The sequence below is a fragment of the Anomalospiza imberbis genome, chromosome 2 (genome assembly GCF_031753505.1).
Source record: "Anomalospiza imberbis isolate Cuckoo-Finch-1a 21T00152 chromosome 2, ASM3175350v1, whole genome shotgun sequence".
Taxonomy (NCBI): domain Eukaryota; kingdom Metazoa; phylum Chordata; class Aves; order Passeriformes; family Viduidae; genus Anomalospiza; species Anomalospiza imberbis.
Genome location: NC_089682.1, coordinates 2257773 through 2267894, shown reverse-complemented (window position 1 = coordinate 2267894; position 10122 = coordinate 2257773).

Sequence of the window (10122 nt, the reverse complement as noted above, 5' to 3'; positions counted from 1 at the left end):
CGGAGTCATCCGTCTTCTCCTGCACTCCCAGCACTGACCCCGCTGCTGCCTCCTCAGCAGCTCCGGACGGGGCAGCAGCTGCCGGCTCGGCCTCCGTGGGACTCTGCAGGGAAGGAGAGGCGCTGGTTAGGGCAGGCACGGCCTCTGCTGCCACCTCTGTGCCCACGGGGCTGGCAGAGCTGGGCCCCTCTGGGGGACAAGGCTGAGGCTCCTCGTCCCTCACTGGGCTCAAGGGTCTGTCCCAGATCCCAGAGCTGATGTGATGTCCCCATTGGGAGGGCTCCTGCCTGCTCACATGTTCCTCCCTGGGGACAGCTTTCGCTCACCCACATCGCCCCACCAGGGCAGCTCTTGGGCTGCAGCGTCTGGTCCTTGGGACAGCTCCTTGCCGCTGCTGTCTCACACTTGGGACAATCCTGCTTCTCTCCTGTCTTCCCACTGGGACATGTGGGAGTGCACATCTTGTCCCCATGCTGAGAGGTCTTGGGACCTCTCACCTTCCCTCTGGGAATGCTCTTGGGCATCGTCCCATTGGGAATCCTCTGGGACACTCACATCTCTCTGCAGGGACAGCTCCTGGCATCTCTCGTCTTCTCCCCATCCCATCTCCTGCTGCCCACTCCCATCTATTTCCTATTGGGATATCTCTTGGGCTGTCACACGTTCTTCCCACTCGCACACCTCTTGGTACATATCTCTTGGGCTGTCACACGTTCTTCCCACTCGCACACCTCTTGGTACATCTCACTGTCCTCTTCCCACTGGGACAGCTCCTGAGCTATGACGGTTTGTTCCCGTTCATAGAGCTCTTGGTGTGCCCCACCTCTGTACAGGGAAACTTCCCAAACTCTCACACGTACCTGGCCTTGGTACAGCTCTTGGCTGCTCCTGGGTGTCCACTGGGACATTTCTGGGACTCCTGGTACTTCGCTCTGGGATGTCTCTTGCGTATCGTCCCACCGGGAAAGCTCGCGGTCCATGCCAGTGAAGGGCCTCTCCTCCTCCTCAGCCTGTGACAGTGACAGGACTGAGCTGCCCACCGCCCCTGACCACTGCCCGCTGGGGGCTTCCAGCCAGCTGGGCAAGGGGCTGTGGGACCGGGAGCTGGAGTCGGCTTTGTCCTTGTTGCTGACGTTGTCTGTCGCTGTCGGCTGCTATGGGCGTCTGGCGCAGACAGAGCCAGGGAGCTGCTTCCTTCTCAGAGAGCGGCTCTCCTGGGACTGGCCACCCCAGGGCTCTGCGCCCCTTGGACACCCTCAGCCAGGGCGGGGCTCCCTGATGTCACAAGGCTCTCTGGCCACCACCACGTCCCACATCACAAAGGGCTGTGACACCATGTGCCTTTTGTGTCACAAAGGGCCACCCTCAGCACCCCAACAGCAGTGGGGCAGGCACGGACCTGTTGCAGTTTGTGTTTATTTCATTAAATTATTGGTAAATGGTTCATGATGTTATCGCCCCACGTTTTCCCCAAGTTGGTTCGTCCCTAAGTCGTAGCCTGCTTAAAGCTGTCCAATTGGTCTTGGCCAATGCATTCTTCTCTGTCTGGAAGTTCTGCACATCTGCTGACATTTCCTCCGGACAGCACTTGCTCGATGCATTCTTCCCAGTCGGAGGCGTCTTGGGAGCTGCTGACTTCTCCCTGGGACAGCTCTTGCCCCAAGTATTCTTCCCTTTTGGAGAGCTGGTGGTAACTTGTGACTTCCTCACCCTCCCACTGGGAAAGCTCTGGCTCCATGTTGCCTTGCCCCTCATTGTCATCTCCAGCCAAGGTCCCCTCCTTGCTCTCTTGCCCTGCTCGCACTGATGCTGCTGCTCTTTCCTCCTGCTGCTCCTCCCTGGGGCTCTGGGCTCCCAGCCGGGCAGTCCCGGGGCTGGCGGGGCTGTGCAGAGCAGGCACGGAGCTCCCTTCCCTTTCAGCTGGAACTGCTTCTACTTCTACAGCCACCCCCTGTTGGAGGGAATTTGCTTCTTCCAGCTGCTGCCTCAGGTCCTGGCTCTCCAGCAGTGCCTGGCTCCTGATCACCCTGGAGATGTTGTGGTCCCAGTCCGGTGAAGGCTGGCTGCTGGCCAGGGTGTTGAGGGTGACACTGGCTGGGCTCTGTGTCCCTGCGGATGGCAGCTCCTCCCTGGGTGCATGTGGGAGGCGGCCCAGGGAAAGATCCGACAGGGGTGCCCTGGGATACTGCAGTAGTGTTAATTGCCTTAGGGTTCCTGCCTTTCCTCATGTCTATCATTGGTTGTATCCTCCCCTGTTAATGTCCACCACCCCGTTGTACCATCCCCAGTTCTGGAGAGTTCTCTGATCTCTGTGTTGGTACTGGTTCTCTGGCTGAAGCCACAGCTCTCTCTCTCTCTCCCATTGGTTTTCCCCCGATCACCCCATCTTATCCTACTGGTTCTTTGGACCCTGACCCCACCTTTCCTCCCTTGGTTATAATCCCGACCCCTCCTCTGGGGCGGCGCTCTCAGAGCTTGCTTCCCTCCAGGGTGGTTGTCTCCCTGCACCCTCTCTCCTGCCCTCACCAACTGCCTTTCCTTCAATAGACCCTCCTGGATTACAGCAGCCAGAGCGTCCACTCGTCTTTTTGGTGGAGCTATCTATATCTATCTGGGCACCTGTGGATTACCCAGTTGTGGGGCTACCCCGCTGGACCGGATCCCGGGGCGGCCCGACAGGGGCAGGAGGCTCTGCTGCCTGTTCTGCCTCAGAAGCCAAAGGCTCGGGGGACTCCTGCCCCTCAGCAGCTCCTGCCGGGGCAGCAGCTGCCGGCTCGGCCTCCGTGGGACTCTGCAGGGAAGGAGAGGCGCTGGTCAGGGCAGGCACGGCCTCTGCTGCCACCTCTGTGCCCACGGGGCCGGCAGAGCTGGGCCCCTCTGGGGGACAAGGCTGAGGCTCCTCGTCCCTCACTGGGCTCAAGGGTCTGTCCCAGATCCCAGAGCTGATGTGATGCCCAAACAGAGCGGGGCTCTGGTGGCTTCGCTGCGGCGGCTGCGCAGCCCTGCTGCAAAGGGCTTCCCAGCACAGCTCTCTCCCGGCCGGGCTCAACCTGCGCCTTCAGTTTGCCTGCAGAGAGCAGCGACAGCCCTGCCCTGCCGGCCCGGCCGGGAACTCTCCCGCTGCCGCTGGGGCTGAGCACTCACTGCTCACAGGGCACTCCGTGGCACGGGCTGAGAAAATACCCCGGCACCTCTGAGAGACAGCACATGGAATCTGGGCACTCTGCTCTTGTCCCTTACAAACTTTATTAGAAAAGGCACAGATTCCTCAATAACGGGAACAGTGTGGGGACATTAAAATGTATTGTAATTACAACATATGGTATAGCAATGTTTCTATATCATAGACTGTAATAGAAATAAACAATATGTAATAAAAAGAAATTGTTTGCTAGTTTTATTTACTCCTACAATTTTCTCATCATTTTCCTATTCTTAGTCTTCTTATGGTTCTTCTTCTTCTTCCTACTCTTTCTTACTACTCTTCTTCTTCTTTGCTACTTCTATGTATTTTTATATTCTTATTCCTATTCTTATTCCTATTCCTATTCCTATTCCTATTCTTCTTTTTCTTCTTCTTCTACATATTTTAAAATTCTTACTCCTATTCCTAGTAGTCTTCTTCTTCTAAGTATTTCTAAATTCTTATTACTATTCTTCTTCTATCTATTCTTAAATAAGTCTTCTCAATTTTCTTTTCTACTTAGTCTTTGCCTTCTTTGCTGTCTTCCTCTTCTTTGTCTTCGCTGTTTTTGTCTTCTTCTTCATTGTCTTCATCTTCCTCATCTGCTTCTTCGTCTCTTTTACTCTTCCGGCTGTGGCCTGAGGCAGGGACAGCGGAACAGCCCCCGCAGCGCCCGCAGCGCCCGCCTGAAGCGGGAGGGACGTTTCCTGGGGGCAGCCGGCTGCCCGTGGAGGGCCTGGGCTCCCAGCCGGGCAGGCCAGGGGCTGGGGGGGCTGTGCGGGGCAGGCGCCGGCCCTTGGCTGCACGGCTCCTGTGCCGGACACTCCACCCAGGCCTCCCGAGGGACGGGCACTGGGAGCCCGTCTGCTCCCCGTGAAACTTCCCGTTTCGGGTCTTTGTCCAGTTCTGGGGGCAGCTCCAGGAGGCTCACATCATCATCCCACTCATCGTCCTCTGGGCACAAGGGTTTGGTCGAGATGCCCTGCTCCGGCCAGTTCTCCTGCAGGAGGCCCGGGTCACTATCATTTTCCCAGTTGGAGTGTCCTGAGGGTGTGCGGCCATTCTCTCCGGACACGTTTTGGCCATCAGATTCTTCCCAGTCAGAATGTTCTGCACAGCTGAAAACATCTCCTCCACACAGCATTTGCTCATTGCATTCGTCCCAGTCCGAGGGATCTTGGGAGCTGCTGTCTTCTCCCTGGGACAGGTCTTGCTCGGAATATTCTTCCGGGTCAGAGAGTTGCTGGTAGCTCATTCCTTCCTCACCTTCCCCATGGGGCAGATCTTCTCCCATGCAATGTTCACAGTGACACGAATCCGGGGACAGCTCTGGGTCTCCAACCAGGAAAGGCTCCAGGTCATCCAAGAATTGCCAAGATTTCATTTCCTCGTCGGAGTCATCCGTCTTCTCCTGCACTCCCAGCACTGACCCTGCTGCTGCCTCCTCAGCAGCTCCGGATGGGGCAGCAGCTGCCGGCTCGGCCTCCGTGGGACTCTGCAGGGAAGGAGAGGCACTGGTTAGGGCAGGCCCGGCCTCTGCTGCCACCTCTGTGCCCACGGGGCTGGCAGAGCTGGGCCCCTCTGGGGGACAAGGCTGAGGCTCCTCGTCCCTCACTGGGCTCAAGGGTCTGTCCCAGATCCCAGAGCTGATGTGATGTCCCCATTGGGACAGATCCTGCCTGCTCACATGTTCCTCCCTTGGGACAGCTTTCGCTCACCCACATCGCCCCACCAGGGCAGCTCTTGGGCTGCAGCGTCTGGTCCTTGGGACAGCTCCTTGCCGCTGCTGTCTCACACTTGGGACAATCCTGCTTCTCTCCTGTCTTCCCACTGGGACATGTGGGAGTGCACATCTTGTCCCCATGCTGAGAGGTCTTGGGACCTCTCACCTTCCCTCTGGGAATGCTCTTGGGCATCGTCCCATTGGGAATCCTCTGGGACACTCACATCTCTCTGCAGGGACAGCTCCTGGCATCTCTCGTCTTCTCCCCATCCCATCTCCTGCTGCCCACTCCCATCTATTTCCTATTGGGATATCTCTTGGGCTGTCACACGTTCTTCCCACTCGCACACCTCTTGGTACATATCTCTTGGGCTGTCACACGTTCTTCCCACTCGCACACCTCTTGGTACATCTCACTGTCCTCTTCCCACTGGGACAGCTCCTGAGCTATGACGGTTTGTTCCCGTTCATAGAGCTCTTGGTGTGCCCCACCTCCTTACAGGGAAACTTCCCAAACTCTCACATGTACCTGGCCTTGGTACAGCTCTTGGCTGCTCCTGGGTGTCCACTGGGACATTTCTGGGACTCCTGGTACTTCGCTCTGGGATGTCTCTTGCGTATCGTCCCACCGGGAAAGCTCGCGGTCCATGCCAGTGAAGGGCCTCTCCTCCTCCTCAGCCTGTGACAGTGGCAGGACTGAGCTGCCCACCGCCCCTGACCACTGCCCGCTGGGGGCTTCCAGCCAGCTGGGCAAGGGGCTGTGGGACCGGGAGCTGGAGTCGGCTTTGTCCTTGTTGCTGACGTTGTCTGTCGCTGTCGGCTGCTATGGGCGTCTGGCGCAGACAGAGCCAGGGAGCTGCTTCCTTCTCAGAGAGCGGCTCTCCTGGGACTGGGCACCCCAGGGCTCTGCGCCCCTTGGACACCCTCAGCCAGGGCGGGGCTCCCTGATGTCACAAGGCTCTCTGGCCACCACCACGTCCCACATCACAAAGGGCTGTGACACCATGTGCCTTTTGTGTCACAAAGGGCCACCCTCAGCACCCCAACAGCAGTGGGGCAGGCACGGACCTGTTGCAGTTTGTGTTTATTTCATTAAATTATTGGTAAATGGTTCATGATGTTATCGCCCCACGTTTTCCCCAAGTTGGTTCGTCCCTAAGTCGTAGCCTGCTTAAAGCTGTCCAATTGGTCTTGGCCAATGCATTCTTCTCTGTCTGGAAGTTCTGCACATCTGCTGACATTTCCTCCGGACAGCACTTGCTCGATGCATTCTTCCCAGTCGGAGGGGTCTTGGGAGCTGCTGACTTCTCCCTGGGACAGCTCTTGCCCCAAGTATTCTTCCCTTTTGGAGAGCTGGTGGTAACTTGTGACTTCCTCACCCTCCCACTGGGAAAGCTCTGGCTCCATGTTGCCTTGCCCCTCATTGTCATCTCCAGCCAAGGTCCCCTCCTTGCTCTCTTGCCCTGCTCGCACTGATGCTGCTGCTCTTTCCTCCTGCTGCTCCTCCCTGGGGCTCTGGGCTCCCAGCCGGGCAGTCCCGGGGCTGGCGGGGCTGTGCAGAGCAGGCACGGAGCTCCCTTCCCTTTCAGCTGGAACTGCTTCTACTTCTACAGCCACCCCCTGTTGGAGGGAATTTGCTTCTTCCAGCTGCTGCCTCAGGTCCTGGCTCTCCAGCAGTGCCTGGCTCCTGATCACCCTGGAGATGTTGTGGTCCCAGTCCGGTGAAGGCTGGCTGCTGGCCAGGGTGTTGAGGGTGACACTGGCTGGGCTCTGTGTCCCTGCGGATGGCAGCTCCTCCCTGGGTGCATGTGGGAGGCGGCCCAGGGAAAGATCCGACAGGGGTGCCCTGGGATACTGCAGTAGTGTTAATTGCCTTAGGGTTCCTGCCTTTCCTCATGTCTATCATTGGTTGTATCCTCCCCTGTTAATGTCCACCACCCCGTTGTACCATCCCCAGTTCCGGAGAGTTCTCTGTTCTCTGTGTTGGTACTGGTTCTCTGGCTGAAGCCACAGCTCTCTCTCTCTCCCATTGGTTTTCCCCCGATCACTCCATCTTATCCTACTGGTTCTTTGGACCCTGACCCCACCTTTCCTCCCTTGGTTATAATCCCGACCCCTCCTCTGGGGCGGCGCTCTCAGAGCTTGCTTCCCTCCAGGGTGGTTGTCTCCCTGCACCCTCTCTCCTGCCCTCACCGACTGCCTTTCCTTCAATAGACCCTCCTGGATTACAGCAGCCAGAGCGTCCTCTCGTCTTTTTGGTGGAGCTATCTATATCTATCTGGGCACCTGTGGATTACCCAGTTGTGGGGCTACCCCGCTGGACCGGATCCCGGGGCGGCCCGACACTCAGGGTCCATATCCATTAATTACCTTGGGAAGAGAGTACGGGTGTGTTTCCACCGAACAGGGTCCAAGGTGGATCCTCGGAAAATACATCAAGCCATACCTGGACTCCGATCCCAAAGAAGCCGCACCATCTGATCATGCTCCTGAGATACCCCACACAACTATACAGGACACGTCTGTCGCCTGGAGACGCCGCAAGAGAAAGAACGCTATACCACCCAATCTCGTCTCACACCTACCGATTACCCGGCGATACCTACCCATGCCTGATGATACAGTTCCGGTTACCCCTTTCCCTCCTACCTTTCCACCCTTTCCCTCTTAACATTTCCCTTGACCCTTAACCCATTCCCTTTAAGTTTGTTTTATTTAATAATACATAACAAAGGGGAATAGAGAAAGGATGGTTATAATGAGAATTTTATTAATGCTTATTTTCTTTACTGCTCTGCCAGAGACACCCAAGCTATACCTGCCCAGGTGACAACACTCAAGACACCCCACAGTCACCAGACTGCCGCAGCCACTGTCGTCATCCTCTTATGCTACCAAGCAGCAGAAAGCTGGATCGTCCCACAGCCCAAAGAAAACGTTTGGGTCACGCTGGCGAAGTCCTTGAACAAGATAACTTTTGCCTAGCCATGGGAAGTGTCGATGATCTGCTGTCCACTTGCCTGGTGGGGGTACCCCTGTCACCCAAAGACTAGCCTTACGCAGGTAAGAAGCCCAACCCTGTCGACACCTGGGACGAGTGGACATGGATCTTACCGCATGCACCACAGGAGCCTCAACAATTGGACCTACTGGGCTCCTCGCAAGCTGAGTTCTGTGGGAGGCTCCTAGACCAACCCACACAGCAAGATTGGGCAGAAATAACTAAATTCCACCCGGCTGGCTCTCATGAGATTATTGGAAAGGATGTATCTCCTTACGACAAGAGATACATCGCAGCAAATTGGTGTAATTATTCCAGCAATACTGTATCTAAGTCCTCCTCGTTTCCCAAGGTCCTCCCTAGGGGGGTCTTTCTTATCTGCGGTGACAGGGTGTGGGCAGGGATCCCATCCAAGATCAAAGGGGGTCCCTGCAGCCTTGGCCAGCTTACTACACTGACCCCCAACAAAACCCAAATTATGGATTGGGAGAAAGAGAATAGATTGGCTCCTCAAAAGAGATCCTATCCTGAATTCGACCCAAATTGCAATTCTAAAATCTACAATTGGAACAAAACTAAGAGGGTCGCTGCATCTATCTTTTTGCCCTGGTATGCAGCAGCAAAGGTCCTCGGTGAGCTTCCTCACCTGGGGTGTTGGCTGAGTAAGCAGGCCAATGCTACGTCCGCCGCACTTTCCGACCTGCTGGCAGACGAAGAAACCACCAGGCATGCGACACTTCAAAATCGGGCAGCCATTGACTTTTTACTGCTTGCCCAAGGTCATGGCTGTGAGGACTTCACTGGAATGTGCTGCTTCAACTCGTCATCAACAAGTGCATCAATCCAGACGAATATCCAGCGGATCCAAGCACAAGTCAAAGACCTAAAGACTGAAAGACGGGCTGTGAACGCGGTACACAGGCTGCTCACACAATGGGGTATCCCTGGGTGGGTAATTCCAATTTTAAAAGGACTCCTGTGGATTTTAGTTATTATCTTTATGATCTCTTTTGCTTTAACCATCTTTAAGAAAACTTCAGTTAAAACTTTAGGGAATGTTTATTTAATTGCAAAGAAGGGGGAGAGGTGGGAGGTGGCCCAGGGAAAGATCCGACAGGGGTGCCCTGGGATACTGCAGTAGTGTTAATTGCCTTAGGGTTCCTGCCTTTCCTCATGTCTATCATTGGTTGTATCCTCCCCTGTTAATGTCCACCACCCCGTTGTACCATCCCCAGTTCCGGAGAGTTCTCTGTTCTCTGTGTTGGTACTGGTTCTCTGGCTGAAGCCACAGCTCTCTCTCTCTCCCATTGGTTTTCCCCCGATCACCCCATCTTATCCAATTGGTTCTTTGGACCCTGACCCCACCTTTCCTCCCTTGGTTATAATCCCGACCCCTCCTCTGGGGCGGCGCTCTCAGAGCTTGCTTCCCTCCAGGGTGGTTGTCTCCCTGCACCCTCTCTCCTGCCCTCACCGACTGCCTTTCCTTCAATAGACCCTCCTGGATTACAGCAGCCAGAGCGTCCTCTCGTCTTTTTGGTGGAGCTATCTATATCTATCTGGGCACCTGTGGATTACCCAGTTGTGGGGCTACCCTGGTGGACCGGATCCTGGGGTGGCCCGACAGGGGCAGGAGGCTCTGCTGCCTGTTCTGCCTCAGGAGCCAAAGGCTCGGGGGACTCCTGCCCCTCAGCAGCTCCTGCCGGGCCAGCAGCTGCCGGCTCGGCCTCCGTGGGACTCTGCAGGGAAGGAGAGGCGCTGGTCAGGGCAGGCACGGCCTCTGCTGCCACCTCTGTGCCCACGGGGCTGGCAGAGCTGGGCCCCTCTGGGGGACAAGGCTGAGGCTCCTCGTCCCTCACTGGGCTCAAGGGTCTGTCCCAGATCCCAGAGCTGATGTGATGCCCAAACAGAGCGGGGCTCTGGTGGCTTCGCTGCGGCGGCTGCGCAGCCCTGCTGCAAAGGGCTTCCCAGCACAGCTCTCTCCCGGCCGGGCTCAACCTGCGCCTTCAGTTTGCCTGCAGAGAGCAGCGACAGCCCTGCCCTGCCGGCCCGGCCGGGAACTCTCCCGCTGCCGCTGGGGCTGAGCACTCACTGCTCACAGGGCACTCCGTGGCACGGGCTGAGAAAATACCCCGGCACTTCTGAGAGACAGCACATGGAATCTGGGCACTCTGCTCTTGTGCCTTACAAACTTTATTAGAAAACGCACAGATTCTT